Source organism: Cajanus cajan, chromosome 5 (genome assembly GCF_000230855.2).
Source record: "Cajanus cajan strain Asha chromosome 5, NIPB_CcT2T_4, whole genome shotgun sequence".
In the NCBI taxonomy this organism is placed as follows: domain Eukaryota; kingdom Viridiplantae; phylum Streptophyta; class Magnoliopsida; order Fabales; family Fabaceae; genus Cajanus; species Cajanus cajan.
Window position 1 is genome coordinate 8,645,803 of NC_138521.1, and position 19,121 is coordinate 8,664,923.

At 31.7% G+C, this 19,121-nt stretch overlaps 1 long non-coding RNA gene across 1 annotated transcript; it reads right to left on the minus strand.

Moving 5' to 3' along the window:
- Window positions 1–11,403: 11,403 nt before the first annotated feature.
- Window positions 11,404–18,541, minus strand: LOC145958214 (uncharacterized). The gene is made up of 3 exons (XR_014433861.1): window positions 17,652–18,541; window positions 16,681–16,767; window positions 11,404–11,657 (listed from the first exon to the last, which is right to left on the minus strand). It is a non-coding gene; the product is annotated as an uncharacterized LOC145958214 (long non-coding RNA).
- Between the last annotated feature and the right edge of the window lie 580 nt (window positions 18,542–19,121).

Sequence of the window (19,121 nt, forward strand, 5' to 3'; positions counted from 1 at the left end):
CACCTCACACGCCCCTCTTCTTTCTCTTTCTGGCACTCCTCTTCTTCTTCTTCTTACTGTTACGGAAAGTTCTTTCTGGAATTATATAAAAATGTTCCGGAAAATACTTTCCATAATATTAAATTCTTATTCCGGAAAGTATTTTCTGGAAATGTTTTGTTACATAATTCCGGAAAGTACTTTCCATAATATTAAAGTTACTATTACGGAAAGTTCTTTCCGGAATTATATGAACAATAATTTTACTATTCCGGAAAGTATTTTCTGGAATGCTAATGACTGTAAAAGTACTTTTCGGAATGCTAATGACTGTAAAAGAACCTTTCTTATGCTGGTTATGGTGGGGCTAGTCCTTTTTTTCTATTCAGAATGACTGTAAAAGTATATTGCTTAATGACATTGAGCGGAAAGAGGCTTTGGGAAGAAGAGGGATATGGAGTGTGGGGTGCGGGGAAGGGAGGTGTAAATTTAGGAATTTCATTTTTTTTAAAAGGATAATTTAGACATTTTATATATATATTTTTTTAAAAAAGGAGGTGTATTTATACGAGAGTTGGAAGTGTGTTTATCATCTGCCATACTAATAGCATCAGCGTTACACATATACGCATATTCATTACTACTGCTCTTCGTGTACGCGTCGGGTTCATAATTCACTTGGGCGATAAATTGTCTTTGCAATTCATAGAGTTTCATATACCTAGATTAGTACCACTAAAGGGTTCGGAGCTTCATTTCTCACGCTTCAGAAAAAGTCAAAAAACACAAATCTTCAATTAACAAGGATTTTTTTTTTCCTTAGGAAAGAGACTGCTTATTTTTCAATAAAAAAAAATAAAAAAAAAATAGAGATACTGAAGAGGGTATTAATTAGATAGTGTAAGAAATTTGAAAGTGAAATTTTGGGAGAAGTTTTTATTTATTATTTTTAAATTACGTGTATTTTTCACTGAAAACAAAATGTTCAAGTTTAATAAAATTATTATAAATGATAAATCTCTCCCTCTAAACATTTAACACAGTATCCAAGATATGAACCAAAGACCATTACAGTGAATAGTAAAAAAGAAAACTAAAGATATAAAATTAAATAAAAGAAAAGATAATGAAAGAGAAATGCTATACATTTCGACTTGAAACAGCTGAATAATCCTCCATGCAAATAATTAAAAGGTTGGGGGAAGGAAGAGGGTGGAGTAGTAGAAGAATGAGGAGTTAAGTTTGATCCAATTACAACTATATATTTTTGTAATTTTTTTAATTTTACCAAAAAAATTAAAAGGTTGAATTAAATGAATATTTTATATTCAAGTGTGTTGACAGGTGCCACTTTATAAGTGAATCAGCTGTTTTTACGACTAAATATTTTTGGAGGCTAAAACATTTTTTGGTTTGTAAATAAATATAAAGATAAAATAGTAAAAAAAAATATGTACACAAAAGAAAAGATATTTCCATTATTATATCTATAAATATCTCGACTTGACCAAGAAATGAAGTAAAAAATTGTTATCACGAGCCATTTGTCCTATATAAACTTATAAACCTTGTTGAAGTTTATATTTTTCCTATAGTATTAAAAGATTCAGGATTTCAAGTTCATTGGTTTCAAGGTTTTAGTTACCGGAGATAGCTAAGAAAGATGTCTTTCACTCAATATTTTGCCTTATTTCTCATTATTTCAGGTGTACAAATTTCCGGTATCTATGATTTTCATGATTTTATTTGTTAATTATGTGTTTTATAGTACTACTAACCAATAAAAAAATCATCTTTAAAATAACTTTTAAAATAGTTAATTTAAAATTTAATAAACTTAACCACATATATTACAATCTCTATTGAATGACTTCGTAAACAAAAATGATATTTTGCAAAACTTTTCAGCATTTGGTGTTTGCTAACTTAATTATTGTGGTTAATTTAGTTGTTTCAATGAGCAATGCCAATGAAGCAGTTGCATATAGGGTATGCATTCAGCAAGCACAACCGAGACACTGCGGCTACAATGAGTGTGCACTGCTTTGCGAAGATATGTTCAAACACTCACAACTAATCTCTGCTCAATGCGTAATTCAAAAGGGTTCAACAAAACAATGTATTTGTTTCTATCGTTGTTAATCTGTAATTACAACACCCATGTACTCAAAATTATATCAGTTAACATGATATAATCTATAAATAAGGTTGGGCTTGATATTATACTCGAGTTTGGTTAATTCTTTTAAGTCTTTTAGTTTAGTTTATTAATTAGTTTGTCTTTGATTAGATTATTCTTTATTCAATCTCACCTCAAATAATTTGTTTTTCTTTTGTTATTTTAGTATTTAGATGTCTTTACATTAAAAAAGTAAAATGGTAATGGATTTTAATTTTTATATTCATGAAAATTAACTAAAAATTAAATAAAGTATTTAATAATAACAATAATGTTTTTTTTTTTCAAGAATAAGCCATGTTATAATAATTTTAAACAAATATAAAGAATAAAATTACAACTATGTTAATGATATATACACATTCCACCTATTAATAAATACAGTATTATGTTTAAAAAGTTTGGAATTTTTAAATTTAAATAATTATACCTAATTATAAATTTAGACTTATTTTTTCAGTTACACAAATAATCTTGTATAAATATTCAATTAATTAAGCTTAAATAACTTATTAATAACTCAATCAATTCACGCACTTAATAAAATTATAGAGTATATATGTTTATTTAAACAAAAAACAAGAAATACTTTTTTTTTTATGAAAAAACCAATTATAAAAACTTATAAGATGTTTGGCTAATTATTTTTAGAAGCCATATTTCCATGCTTTTCTAGATAATCACATGTAATAAAGGAAGAAATTAAAGATCATGTTTGAAAACACAAGAAATAAGGATTTCAAATGAAAGAAACAAAATTTCAATCAATCCCAACTAAATACATGCATAAAACAAGTAAAGTTGTTGAAAAGAAGATGGGCAGAAGAGATATTTTTAGTGTGTTGACATCATGTTTTTGCTTTTATTTCCTGAAAATGTGCCAACATAATACCTGCAAGAAATAAGGAAAGTTATTGAAAAGAAGATATTGAGTAAGATATTTTTAGATGTCTTAGACAGTAAGAAAAATAAAATCTTAGTCTATAACTTATAATAGAAGCCATATTTCCATGCTTTTCTAGATAATCACATGTAATAAAGGAAGAAAAGATCATGTTTGAAAACACAAGAAATAAGGATTTCAAATGAAAGAAACAAAATTTCAATCAATCCCAATTAAATACATGCATAAAACAAGTAAAGTTGTTGAAAAGAAGATGGACAGAAGAGATATTTTTAGTGTGTTGACATCATGTTTTTGCTTTTATTTCCTGAAAATGTGCCAACATAATACCTGCAAGAAATAAGGAAAGTTGTTGAAAAGAAGATATTGAGTGAGATATTTTTAGATGTCTTAGACTGTAAGAAAAATAAAATCTTAGTTTATAACTTATAATAGTATAAATATATTTTTTGTAGTTATTACTATCAAACTATTAAATATGTAACAATATTTAGATATTTAGAGTAATAGAGATAGATTTTCTAGTCTTTATCTTTCCTTAAGTCTATTAAATAATGGAACATCACAAACCTTTTTATAGTCAATACTATGGACTCTCTATCTTATTATTATAATAGTCTTCTATTAGTTCTTCCATTAAAAACTAATAAAATATGTTTATTATAACTCTTAATAACACTTATTATTATTATTATTATTATTATTATTATTATTATTATTATTATTATTATGTAACATTTTCTTATTATCAAACAATTAATTAGATTAATAGCATAATTAAATCAAACATGAGCCACATAATATTTCTTTTCCAATATTCTCCCATTTGGCTCATATACTCTTTAGAGATTATTCCTATCAAAGCTTGAAATTCTTCAAAATTATATAGAAATTATCATAGATGAATCATGACGATTATGTTTCAAGATAAACATTTTCTTCCATGTATTACAATGCATAATACTTTCTAATACTTTATATAACAAACTTAATGTGCACACAAAGTCATAAAATCAAAAAGACAAACTTTAATGCAAGCTTTTAAGTATATGATCCTAAAATACGGTAGCTAACAATCTTATACCATATCATCGATTTTGCAACAATAAATATTAGCTCTCTTTTGATGTCCATTATATGTCTATTTGCTTGCCTTGACTTTCACCTTTAATGTTCTTTAAAAATATACTTAGCTGAGAATTCTTAATTAGTTTTCAACAGAATTGACAACTTTAAGACCAAAAATATTATACATATAATCTCAAACAAACAGGAAACAAAGGTTTTAGTTATTGGAAATGGCTAAGATGTCTTTCATCCGATACTTTCTCTTATTCCTTCTTATTTCAGGTTTGCAAATTCATTAGTTATTTTTTTGAGTGTAAACAAAATTATATTATCAGCTAGTAATTAACAATTATAGATCTTAAAAATAATTATTATAGAAAATCAATAAACATATCGTATATGACAGCAAATTCTACTAAATGGCTTTGTAAAAAGAATATATTGAGTGTATTCTAATATTTTTAATTGTCTATACATGTTTTGAAAACCTTTTTTTGTTGTTGTTATTTTAGTTGTTTCAATGAGAAGTGAAGGTGCTGCACAGAAAATATGTTCAAAAGTGGTGCTATCGGATTCGTGTGAGTTTAAAAAGTGTGACCTGCGTTGCAAAGAGTTTTTCGATATCCGATTGCTGGTCTCTTCAGAATGCGTTCAGAAGGAGGTGGGTTCAGATATTCTACAATGTGTTTGTTTCTATCACTGTTAAGCTACACATTATAATAATACATGTACCCAAAATTCTTGGTTAACATTATATGAATAAGATGGGGCTTGATTGCTTACTCAAGTTTCATTCAAATTTATGAAGTCTTATATATAGTTTAATTAATTAGTTTGTTTATGATTTATTGTTTTTAACTTCATATTAGACATATACTTAAAAAGGTAATAAAATTTAATTTTATATTCATTAATTAGAATGACTTAAAAATTGAAATAAAGTATTATATTCATTTTGATAGGTGATATACCATGAAGAATTTTTTCATTTAATCTGGACTGTTGGATGTTTATATTATGTCAGAAGTAATATGTAGTAACCAATTTCGTCCAAAAAATATTAATTTTGTTTTTAAATAATAACAAAAAAGGTATGTACAAGAAAGAATAAAAAAGACAAAAAATATGGAAGCTAAATGTAACACCTCATTTCTTATATTTTTATGGGGTAATTTAGTAATTTTTCATATGATTTTAGAAACCCAGAACGGGCCGTTCCAAAACTGGAATGGGCCGTTCCAACCTTTTCCAAAGAGTCCTAAAAGTTCTAGCCCAGAACGGGTCGTTCCAAAACTGGAAAGGGCCGTTCCAGCCTTCCAAAATGCCCTAATATTTCTAGTCCAAAACGGGTCGTTCCCACAACTGGAACGGGTCGTTCCCACAACTGGAACGGGCCGTTCCCAAACTGGAACAGGCCGTTCCAATTTTCAAAAAGACCTATAGTTTTTAGGCTAGAACGACCGTTCTCGAACTACCAAAATACCTAAAAAAAATTTGGTCTAGAACGGGCCGTTCCGAAACTGGAACAGCCCGTTCCGAAAATGGCCGTTGTGAGTAAAATTGAAACCCCGGAACGGGCCGTTCCGGTCCCTCCGGAAAGTCTATAAATAGCGGCCCTTGCCCTTCCCAAAGGGCACCCACACACACATCTCCACCTTGGACCAGAGGGAGCTCAGAAGGAGAAACCAACAAGTTATCACTTCTTGAGCGAAGAATAGTGAGTATATCGAACTCACTTTTATTTATTTATTTATTTTTATTTTTATTTTTTTATTAGTAATATCTGTTATTTTAAAAAGTTTATTTATCATCTTAAAGTCTTATTTAAATTCAAAATGTCATTAAATATCAAAATATAGTGTTACAATATTCAATATAAATATTTAAAATTATTGTATTAAAAATTTTATTTGGAGGAATGGTTAATTAGATGTGACATCTTTTTAACCTTTGAATTTAAAGTACAAGTTGTGACAGCTTATCTTTAAATTTTTTCTCCAAAAACAAAAATATCCAATAATCAATAAATTTTTTAACATCATAACATCTCTAGTAATAATTATAATTAAAATTTTATTGAATTGACTTTGGTGTACACCTTAGTCAATTTTATATTTTTAGAATGAATGAGCTGAGACAGTTCAAAAATCTTATATTTAACAAAAATAAAATTTAATTTAAAAATATCAACACACAAATATTTTCTACAAAGAACTACGTGACTCTGATTCTTCATTACACATGGAGATACGTAGGAGCAAGAAATAAATCTTGTCGAGCCAAAAAATAAAAAATATTATTTTCCTTTTAATATAACAATAATAATTTTAACCCTTATATATATATATATATATATATATATATATATATATATATATATATATTCAATGATAGTTTAGTTAAATAAAATATATTTGATCATTTTAGTGAGATAAATATTTTATAAAAAAATTAATAATTAATTTAATTAATTAAAGGTAATCGTTTTAGGACGAACGTTGTGAGGTGCTAATACCTGTCTCACACGTAATCGACTCCCGAACTCAAAAATTTGGTTTTCGTAGACTATTTTCTATTTTATGGTTTTTCCAATGTTTTTCCGTAAAAAATAACATTGGTGGCAACTCCTCTTTTTCAATTTATTTTTTGCCGTCTCGTCGCGATCTCGGTTGCGACAGATGGCGACTCCGCTGGGGACATTTTTGAGAGTCAAGCCTATAATAATTAGTTAAACTAATTAATAATTTTTAAAAATGTTTATCTCACTTTTATTTTATTTTATTATTATTACTTTTTTTTGTTTACGTCTCTTATTTGTTGTTTGTATTATTTGCATGAATTATATAAATATGTGTTGTGTAATTTGAACTTTAGGGTAGAAGAATTTTATTTTCTATATCATATGTGTTGTGTTTTATAGATTGGATAGTGTAGGATTGCTCCCTTCACACACTTCACTTGCACAATTTCACACACGTTTATGAGTGGGGTCCTATGCCCGGACTTGAGTGCAACTTAAGATAGTAAGAGGTTGAGTAATGGTAACCTTCTTGATGTACATCTTGTTTGGTTATTATGAAGGCCTCACCTAGAGTTTGATTCTTTCAAGGGTATTATCACCTCTAATAGTTTACATATTATTGTGACTAATATCCTAAAAAGGGTTATTGGCTCTAGGAACCTGTTTTAAAACTATAGTCCCACCCTTTTGAGAGGAACACATATTAGTAGTTTATAGAGTTTTTAACTTAGGGATGCCCTTATTAAGTATCACACGAGCAAATTCTACCTCTACGTTCGAATGACGCAAAAAAAAAATTATTCCATTTCATAATACACATCATACATTTATCTTTTAACTTTTATCATATCTCACGCTCCTTCAATATAACACTCATCGCAAAAAAACTATTCATGCATGCATGCATTCATCTACATTTCATAATTCATTCATGATATGCATTTTACATCTTTGCATAAAAAATAATACTCTATGAAATCATTCATACAACTTTAAAAGATTGCAATTGTCATCATCATTGACACTTGTTTCTTAAAGAAAATGAATAAAGTTCTCTCTTGCATAATTCAAAGTAAGATCATTATTCCATTTGAACATTTAGTCTAAAATGTATCTCATAACATTCAATATTTTCATAATTTTTTCATGACATTCACGCATAAACATTATTTAGATTAAGTCATGTTAGGTATATTCATTAGGCATATCCATCGTCTTTTCTTGTCATTCTCCATAATTGCATTCATTCTCACTTTATTATCGCGAATCAAAATGCATTTGTTTCTCTATAAAAAAAATCAAAATAAAAAAAAAACAAAAAACATTTTTTTCATTTCAAATTCTCATTCTAACATTTTTCTTTTATACGTGCATTTTATAGTAAAATAAAGGTCTAATTGATTGCTCATTCATGTCATTTACAAAAAAAAATAACTATCTAATTTGATTATTTTCTTTTAAAGAGGATGCCAAGCAACAAAATTATGCAATGTCTCAAAAGAAAAAGAAAAAAACAGGAAACAAAGAAAAGTGAGGAATAAAGTGAAATTATTGTTCTCACATACATTTAATTCTCAATCAAGAAGATGAGCTCTTTGACAAATTAACTTGTCAATTGACATGGTTTTGAAACTATTGTTAACCTTTTGAAGTACTTATTTCATTAACTTGCATAACAAGTTGTGTTGTTATCTTCATTGTCATAAATTGTCTTTGTCCCATTACATCTCATAGTTTCCTCATTATTCTTCCAAAAATAAAGAGTTTGTCTTCATAAAAAGTCAAATCTGATGGATGATTCTCAATTAGAAAGTTTAGCAATAGAAATTTGAAGATTTCTTATCAGGGAAAATTTATCATTTTATGAGTATTTGTCCAACCATCTACCACATTTAATGGAGACAAGTCTTATGAGCAAAAAAAAAGTGAAAAAATGTAAAGTCTGTTAGACTGAAAACCCAAAAGGGCGGTCTAAGCAAAAGTTAGGACAAACAAAAAAGAAAAGATAAAAAAAATGGAGTAACATGGAGTCCATTAAGTTTTGTCTTAGGATTAACCTTTAAAAAATAAGCAGTCAAGATTTGAAATGATATATGACCATGTTTCTCTATCTCCAAAATATATATATCACTTGCCACCTAAATTTGAGCTTAAAAGTGAAAATTTTCTTCAATTACCTCAAACAAGGCTCACCCTCAAAATAAGGGCAACACAGTGTTCACATTTAATTCAGTTTGTTCATGATACCAAAAAACAATGAAAAAGGAAAAGAAGAGAAATGAACCAAAGGCAACAAAAAGGCATTGTTTTATCCTTGATGTCATTGGTTAAGGTAGCTTCTTATGCCAGTGTGACTAGAAACGTGGTGGTCAAATTCATTAAAAGAGATTTAATATGCAGATATGGGTTACCCAATCGTATCAAGTAACAAGATGATGAAAGAGTTGTGTGAAGAGTTCAAAATTCAACATCATAATTCTTCACCATGTCGTCTTAAGATGAATGGGGCAATAGAAGCAGCAAACAAGAATATTAAAAAGATTATTCAAAAGATGATGGTCACTTATAAGGATTGACACGAAATGCTTTTGTTTGCTCTACATGGATATCACATTTTTGTTCGCACCTCTACTGGGGCAACTCCGTATTCTCTGGTTTATGGTATGGAAGCAGTCATTCCCATTTAGGTTGAGATACCATCTCTAAGAGTATTGGCCGAAACCAAACTTGAGGAAGCATAATGGGTTCAGGCTCGCTATGATTAGTTGAACCTAATTGAAGAGAAGAGATTGAATGCATTAAGTCATGGTTAATTATATCAAAAAAGGATCAAGAGAGTTTTTGCCAAAGAGATTTGGTATTGAAGAAGATCTTACCACCTCAACAAGATCATAGAGGGAAGTGGACGAGAAGATCTATTGAACCCAATAAACTCTGATGCAGTCCAGAAATTCTATGCAAAATAATAACAAAATAAAAAGCTCGCTAGGCTGAAAACCTGAAAAGGTAGCTTAGGCAAAATTTAGAGCGACCTGGTAGGCTGAAAACTCGAAAAGAGCAGCCTAGGCAAAATTCAAGGTCTAAAAAGAAAAATGAAAGCAAATAAAAGAAAGAAGAGCTCGCTAGGCTGAAAACCTCAAAAAGGCGGCCTAGGCAAAAGTTAGAGCAACCTGTTACGCTGCAAACTCCAAAAGAAAAACCTAGGCAAAAGTCGGGGTGAAAAAAAAAGAGGGGCGAAGAAAAGAAATCGAATAAAGCATTGAAGCCAACACCATAGCAAAGATCCTTGTTTCAAATAACCTTCAAACACATATTTGAGCCTTTGTATCCTTTCTTTCATATCCATCTCACTAACTAGTGTTACAACCCGATAAAGTCTATACAGATCAAAAATTGGTTGCTTTTTTTTAAATTTTAGTCTTAAGACAAAATAATTGAACTCATCTATCATTGTTAACACGATTGCTCCAAAAAAAAATAAAAAATACAAATGCTCGTAAGACTTGCACATCCATTACATCATGGAGAGAAACAAACATCCAGCGCAAAATCTTCTATTCATCAGTGTTCATTGATTACTACGCTCAATAATTATGAGAATTATTCAAAAGGATAGATTGGGAACAAATCACAAGTCATGCCTTCCTTTGATTCCCCCTTATCCAATTAAATGAGACATTTGTTTTATGTCTCATTCCTCCATCAATTCATACATCAATATTATTTCCTTGAGTCAGAAAACAAGGCAATCCCATTCATCATTGTCTCCTATTCTACCCCTGCCTTTCAAGACTAAATTGGGACAACCACTTCACACTGGGGCAAAGGATCTCATTGTCATTTCATCACCTTAACTTTCAATTGGAATAATTGTCTAATCCAACTTTGTTCTCTATTTCTTCATAAACTGGGGCAACTCAAAGTACTCCTTTTATACCGGGACAAGTTCTCAACTATCATAACGTTTTCATCCCAACCATATAATCCATGTGTCTCAAGTTTAATCAAGTCAATGCGTGTATCATCCATATTCCGCCATTCTAAATACATCCTTCCCATATGTGTCACTGTTTGATTCTATCCACTCGAGTCTAAAGTGATGTAAATCATTTGTCTCACTTGTTCAAAGTCCAAGTTAGTCTAAATTCTTCCACTTTTCACTCCATTAATTTGACATCAAACTGGGGCAATTGCTCGATCTCTTGTTTCCATCAGGTTCTCAATTTTTGTCATATCTTGGTGTAGTTTGCTTTATTTTCTCTACATCAAAATAAAGTCACGTTCAAATATCTTTTTTGAATAGTCTTTCAAAAAAATCATGTGTCATTGTTATGCATGTTGGTTAAATGATGTTGCAAAGGGAATAACAAGATGGTGATAATCACTTAATTGATAAGTTAGGCCAAATGAGTCTCACTTGATTCTAGGTGGGATAAGCTTGAAAGGATAAATTGTGAGATCATTTTTCAACGATTGACAAAGAAGAAAATATCAGGATTTCATGGATTTGAAAAAGGATAAAAAAGGTGAAAGGGCTTTGCATGGATTTTCTTTCTCTAAAGAAAATAATCATTTTATGATTTTCTTTGAAAAAAAAAACAAAAAAAAGACAAAAAAACAAAAAAAAAACAAAATGAAATGTGTCTATGACACCTCATAAGCATCCCAACACCGAATCAAGTATTATATCATCTGTATTAATATGTTTGAAGTGTTCGTTCATGTCCAATGTGTGACACCCTCTACCCCGCATATCATAAATCAATAAATTTAAATAATATAACTTTAATAATCAAACATGTTTAAAGAGTATCACATTTTTAACAAACATAATCAGCAGAAATTACAAAGAAATAAATCTCAAAGTTTTCAAAGTAATTTAAAATAACATTAACAACCTAATCTAATCTTATCTATACCCCGATGTCACATGTCCTATCAGAGCATAGCCCATAAAGAAGCCTAAGCTTCACCACCAACATCCTCAGCCTCATGCTGATAATCACCTGTATAACGGTTAAAGAAAAACAACACAAAGAAAAAGGGAGTGAGAAAACATCTCACTCGGCTCACAGTGTAGGAATATATATACTAGATAGCCAAACACAAACAAAACATATATAACATAGATTAACAATATCACATCTTACTCATTCAAGGCATATCCATTTGTCATATAATATCAAAAGACACATGTATGGACACGGACTACATTTTATCATGCATGTGGCGCCAGTCACTTATCACGTAGTATATTGCCGCTAGCAATACACAAAGAGTAGTCTAGGAGTACATGCCGGGACACAACCTCTGCGCACTCTCACTAGAAGGACATACTACCAGAGTCTCGTCGGGATAGCTAAGCCGCGCAAGATACATCCCATGCACACAATGGGCGAGACTGGGACTTCCAAACCGAGCCATCCCCAAGGACTGATCCCCACAGCTTTTACACTAGGGGGCCTTCTCTGGCGGCGTATTCCATATCGTACCCTTATCACTTTATGCAAATGATGCATGTCAAACAAGACTCTATGCATTCTCATATCACTTTATCACTTTCCATGGTCATTTCTCTTTATCACATTTCATATCTCATTGTCACATTATCACATTATCTATCTCATGGTCAATCATATCTCATGGTCATTTCACATCATATTTCATCATCACATCATATCATTAGAAACATCACATTCACATTATCATATCATATTCATAACTTTCACAATCATAATCTCAACAGAATTTCTATTCATACACACATATTAACCAAGCAATTAGAACATACAAACAATATAACATACAACAAACACAGGATTGGGGGCCAATCCCACTACCCAGCATACAATCCCACACCCAGAGCGAGATTTCTCACTCCCCCCCTTACCTGGATAACAGGCACTGAAACTAAAGAAGAGCTTCCTCCTCTAGGCTCCTTCTACTAGGGTAGAACCACCTCCTATGGATTCCTCTAGGTCTTCAAAGAGAAGAAGAGGAGAAGAAGAGAGTATAAGAGAAGAGAGAATGAGAATTGAGGGATGGTTTGCAATGGAGAAGTGAAGGCCTATTTATAGCCTCCAAAACACATTAAAAAAATGTAAAATAATGGAGAAAAAGATAGACAAAACTAAGTGGAATGAATTAGTGGAATGAATTATAGAAGTTGGTGGGATGAATTAATGGAGTTGGTGTGAATTAATGGAGTTGGTGCCATGTTCTTTTCCGCACCGACTTTGGCTACTGATTTGGACCTTATAGACAGCCGAATCTGAAAATATTTCCTTCATGAAAGTTGTAGGATTTTCTCTTATCTTTCCATAGCCACCAAGTTTGTATCATTTGAACAACCACCGACCAAGTTATACCCCACAAACCGAGGCTTGCCAATCAGTCCAGCGAGAAACAATTGTATCAATCAAATTCCAATTTTGACCTCCTAAACGACCGATTTTGCAAACGGCTATTTCTGTAAAAGTTGTGCGTTTTTCTCTTAGATTTCCATTGACACCAATTTTGCATCATTTGGACCATCACAGCCCAAGTTATGCCCTAAACACCGAGGCTTGCCAATCAGCCCAGCGAAAAACGGTTTTAATAAAGAAAATCACAACTATCTAATTAAGCCCAATAATACACATATCTTTCTAAAGCCTACAATTAAGCATAAATGGAGTGTGAATTAGTTACAATTGAAGTAAAATATAATCACCAAATTATGACTAAATAATAATAATAATAATAATAGTAATAATAACCATTTTGAAAACTGGGATGTTACAATACTTCCCCCCTTTTAAGAAATTCGTCCTCGAATTTTTGAAACGAAGAGGTTTGATTATGACTCGTTCAAGATTCTTCTTAAATTTCCTTGGAAAATCCACAACAGAGTCTAGACATATTATTTCACTTCCAAACAGGAACATCTAAAGGCTACAAAAGTCCTAAAAGGCTTCTGATGTTCTGTCTCATACTTATACCATACTAAATATAAGTACATAATATCCTCTACTCCTCTCTTTACTTAAGGCCACCACGCTTCCGCTGCGCCACTCTGATGCACCTTAGTAGCTCTTAAAACTCCCTTTAAGATCATCTTCCTAAATTCAAGATTACTAGGCTATAGATCCTATCATTGAACCCCAAAATACCATCAACTTCTACTCATAAAGGGCTATTTATACCTCTACCAATCTTCTCCACTTGGTTCACTAAGAAAGAATCTAACTCCTAAGCTTCTCTAATCTCGTCCATTAATTCATTAGTCATTTTCAACATACTAAATTCAATGCTCCTAAGGGTGAGCTCACACATCACGCTTAAGTCGCTAAGTTCTTTAATCAAATACAACCCTTAAATCGTCAAATATGGTAGGTGAAAGATCATCCTACTCAAGGTATCTGCTAGAATAATAGCTTTATTTCTACGACCTTCTCCAAAGATTAAGCACTTAAGCATAGGTTCACTAGATACATATACCAGATTTCTAATTTCACCATTCTAGCTATACCCAAGTCAAATTCTTATCCACCTCCTTATCCTATAACCTCATACCAAATAAATCATCTAATCAATCCTTTCGTTACTCAATTTAAATTTTGTCTTACACTACTAAGAATAACCTTATCAGAAAAACTTAAATCTCTAAGTTGAGCTAAAAGATCTATCTTTCTAATCAGGAAAAAAAAAGGTAAATATAAAGGTCTCATACTCAGAGCATCGGTTACCATAATGGTTTTGGCCACATAACTTAATAATATCAAGATCTTATTCCTTAAGGACTTTTAACTATTTCCTCTGGTCAATAGGTATTTAAAACTCTTATGATCGCTAAATACCTCAATCTTAGAATCATATATGTAGTGTTTTCAAATCTTAGTATACATATTAAAACTGCTAACTCAAAGTCATGGGTAAAGTAATTCCTCTCAAGAATTTTCAATTGCCTAGAATCATAAGCTACTACCTTTCTTCTTGCCACAACACTCTTCCCGAACCTATCTTTAGAAGCATAACTATATACCACAAAAGTCTTGCTAAAATCTAGTAGTATTAACATTAACCAATCTTTCCTTAAGAGTTTGAAAACTACCTTCTCCTTTGTTATCCCACACAAAGGCAACTATTTCTTAGTCAATCCAGTCAAAGGTAATAGTAAGCGACCTAGAGAAGTAGGCGATAAAATGTTTTGGGTACTTAAAAATAAACATAGGTCCAGAAATTCCTGATATGGGTTAGCCTTTCAAACTACTGTTGAATTCATGGGTAGGCAAACGAAAACTTAGTGAACTGAAACATCTTAGTAGCTAGAGGAAAAGAAAGCAAAAGAGATTCCTGTAGTAGAGGTGAGTGAAATGAGAGTAGCCTAAACCTCTAACTGTTACCTTAGACATTTACTTAATAAATCTCCTATAAATTATCCTAAGAAAACTCTTAATTTTACTAATTGAATTAGGTATCTCTCACTTAAGCACAACTTCTACCTTAGATAGCTCTATGTTATACCTTCGCAAGAAATTACTCACCTCATACAATCAAAATCATAATCTAGCTAAGTTTATCTTAGATATATCTTCACACTTAACTCTAATATGATGGTATCACATCCTAAGGTCAAAACCTCTCATTAACACACAAATATCCACTAATTGATCCATAAGGTCACATACTTGCATATCAATTCATATTAGAATACCTCCTTCACATATATCATCCCTAAATATGTATGAATTTATCACCATGAACCAATCATATCATTTGAATCAACCTTTCAGTGACCAGACCTTAAAACATCATCAAATCCATTTTTATCCTTGTTATGCCTAAAATCTCAAAAACATCATGATAGCATATATCTACCTGACACACAGAGTTATACTCATACAAATGATCTCAAACCTATCTCAAACGAAAGGTAAATGAATAAGCTACAATTCTTATGAAGGCATAAGATTTCAAAAAGATCACCTTCCTAACTAAAAATTCAGAAATCATTTCAAGTATATTTAGCTCTTATAACTAAACTTCTGATCACCAAAGTAGTCATAACTAAGGTTCTAGACCTCTGTTTTATCTTATTCTGGTTCCATTGGAAAAATAATATCCCAAGCCACAATTTTCATGAAGACCACAAAATCTGATTCTGTCATATGATACTCATACTAGCACAACAGAATTTCAACGAAAATAATCCCCATATCATATAGCATTAGTGTACTAACATTTCACAAAATACCTTAACCATTCCAAACTCACTCCTTTCCACCTTAAACTCATATTCAAGCTTTCCATTACAATCTTAGACCAAAACAGCTCACAAAGGACTTAGAAAATAAAATTCACATACTATCTAAACCATAAAAGTTAACATGCACGCACCAATACTCAAGGAACATTCCAATCTCTCATCAAAATATCAAAACTCCAATTCTCAGATACAACCACCTTTGATTCAATTGCTTACTACTATAGATTCCTAAATTCCATTAACCGTAAACTCTTGAAAAATCATCCAAATCTAAGGTCTCAATAATTTCTAGTTGATTATCAAGGCTTTGTCCGTACTATTGGTACATAAGCTCACCATACAAGTGATACTACTCAACCACTACTTCTTACGTAAGCAAGAAGTATCAAACAAATAAGCAATTATGAAAAGAGCAATCAAAAATAGCATCATCAAATTATATCATGTCTATCAAACAAATCCTGAGAACACAATGCACACAACATAATCAATCATCATATTAGCACATCAATCAACTCATCACATTATTAATCTACCAAACAAGCATAGTAGACTCATAACTCACGGTCGATTAGATCAACCAGGCTCTGATACCACTAAATGTGACACCCTCTACCCCGCATATCATAAATCAATAAATTTAAATAATATAACTTTAATAATCAAACATGTTTAAAGAGTATCACATTTTTAACAAACATAATCAGCGGAAATTACAAAGAAATAAATCTCAAAGTTTTCAAAATAATAACATTAACAACCTAATCTAATCTTATCTATACCCCGATGTCACATGTCCTATCAGAGCATAGCCCATAAAGAAGCCTAAGCTTCACCACCAACATCCTCAGCCTCATGCTGATAATCACCTGTATAACGGTTAAAGAAAAACAACACAAAGAAAAAGGGAGTGAGAAAACATCTCACTCGGCTCACAGTGTAGGAATATATATACTAGATAGCCAAACACAAACAAAACATATATAACATAGATTAACAATATCACATCTTACTCATTCAAGGCATATCCATTTGTCATATAATATCAAAAGACACATGTATGGACACGGACTACATTTTATCATGCATGTGGCGCCAGTCACTTATCACGTAGTATATTGCCGCTAGCAATACACAAAGAGTAGTCTAGGAATACATGCCGGGACACAACCTCTGCGCACTCTCACTAGAAGGACATACTACCAGAGTCTCGTCGGGATAGCTAAGCCGCGCAAGATACATCCCATGCACACAATGGGCGAGACTGGGACTTCCAAACCGAGCCATCCCCAAGGACTGATCCCCACAGCTTTTACACTAGGGGGCCTTCTCTGGCGGCGTATTCCATATCGTACCCTTATCACTTTATGCAAATGATGCATGTCAAACAAGACTCTATGCATTCTCATATCACTTTATCACTTTCCATGGTCATTTCTCTTTATCACATTTCATATCTCATTGTCACATTATCACATTATCTATCTCATGGTCAATCATATCTCATGGTCATTTCACATCATATTTCATCATCACATCATATCATTAGAAACATCACATTCACATTATCATATCATATTCATAACTTTCACAATCATAATCTCAACAGAATTTCTATTCATACACACATATTAACCAAGCAATTAGAACATACAAACAATATAACATACAACAAACACAGGATTGGGGGCCAATCCCACTACCCAGCATACAATCCCACACCCAGAGCGAGATTTCTCACTCCCCCCCTTACCTGGATAACAGGCACTGAAACTAAAGAAGAGCTTCCTCCTCTAGGCTCCTTCTACTAGGGTAGAACCACCTCCTATGGATTCCTCTAGGTCTTCAAAGAGAAGAAGAGGAGAAGAAGAGAGTATAAGAGAAGAGAGAATGAGAATTGAGGGATGGTTTGCAATGGAGAAGTGAAGGCCTATTTATAGCCTCCAAAACACATTAAAAAAATGTAAAATAATGGAGAAAAAGATAGACAAAACTAAGTGGAATGAATTAGTGGAATGAATTATAGAAGTTGGTGGGATGAATTAATGGAGTTGGTGTGAATTAATGGAGTTGGTGCCATGTTCTTTTCCGCACCGACTTTGGCTACTGATTTGGACCTTATAGACAGCCGAATCTGAAAATATTTCCTTCATGAAAGTTGTAGGATTTTCTCTTATCTTTCCATAGCCACCAAGTTTGTATCATTTGAACAACCACCGACCAAGTTATACCCCACAAACCGAGGCTTGCCAATCAGTCCAGCGAGAAACAATTGTATCAATCAAATTCCAATTTTGACCTCCTAAACGACCGATTTTGCAAACGGCTATTTCTGTAAAAGTTGTGCGTTTTTCTCTTAGATTTCCATTGACACCAATTTTGCATCATTTGGACCATCACAGCCCAAGTTATGCCCTAAACACCGAGGCTTGCCAATCAGCCCAGCGAAAAACGGTTTTAATAAAGAAAATCACAACTATCTAATTAAGCCCAATAATACACATATCTTTCTAAAGCCTACAATTAAGCATAAATGGAGTGTGAATTAGTTACAATTGAAGTAAAATATAATCACCAAATTATGACTAAATAATAATAATAATAATAATAGTAATAATAACCATTTTGAAAACTGGGATGTTACACAATGTTCACTTGGCATCCACTTTATTTGCATCAAAGTTTGGTACTTTCCTAATACATGCATTCAAATTCATCACTTGCATATAAAGTCTCACACTTGTCTAATATCTATATCATCTACGTTTGAGTTTGACACATGTTTGACATTCATTACATCATAGTTTGGTACATCCATTCAAATCCAATATTTGTCCAACAACCACATTGTTCACATTAATGTCTAATACTTTGTTTAACACATTCATTCAAGCCCAATGCATACTTTTCATTTGCATCACCAAAAGTTTGGTCCATCTCTAACTCATGCATTCAAGTTCAATACATGCTTAGCATCCACAACATTTGTACCAAAGTTCAATACTTACCATGCACATGTAATCAAGTAATGTACTTGCATAACACATTCATTGAAGTTTATTATCTACTTGACATCAACATTGTTTCCATCAAAATTCTCACTCTTTTAATTTTCAAGCCTCTATCAATCTTTCGAGCCCCCGTGCTCACTCTTTTAATTTTCAAGCCTCTATCAATCTTTCGAGCTCCCGTGCTCACTCTTTTAATTTTCATGCCTCTATCA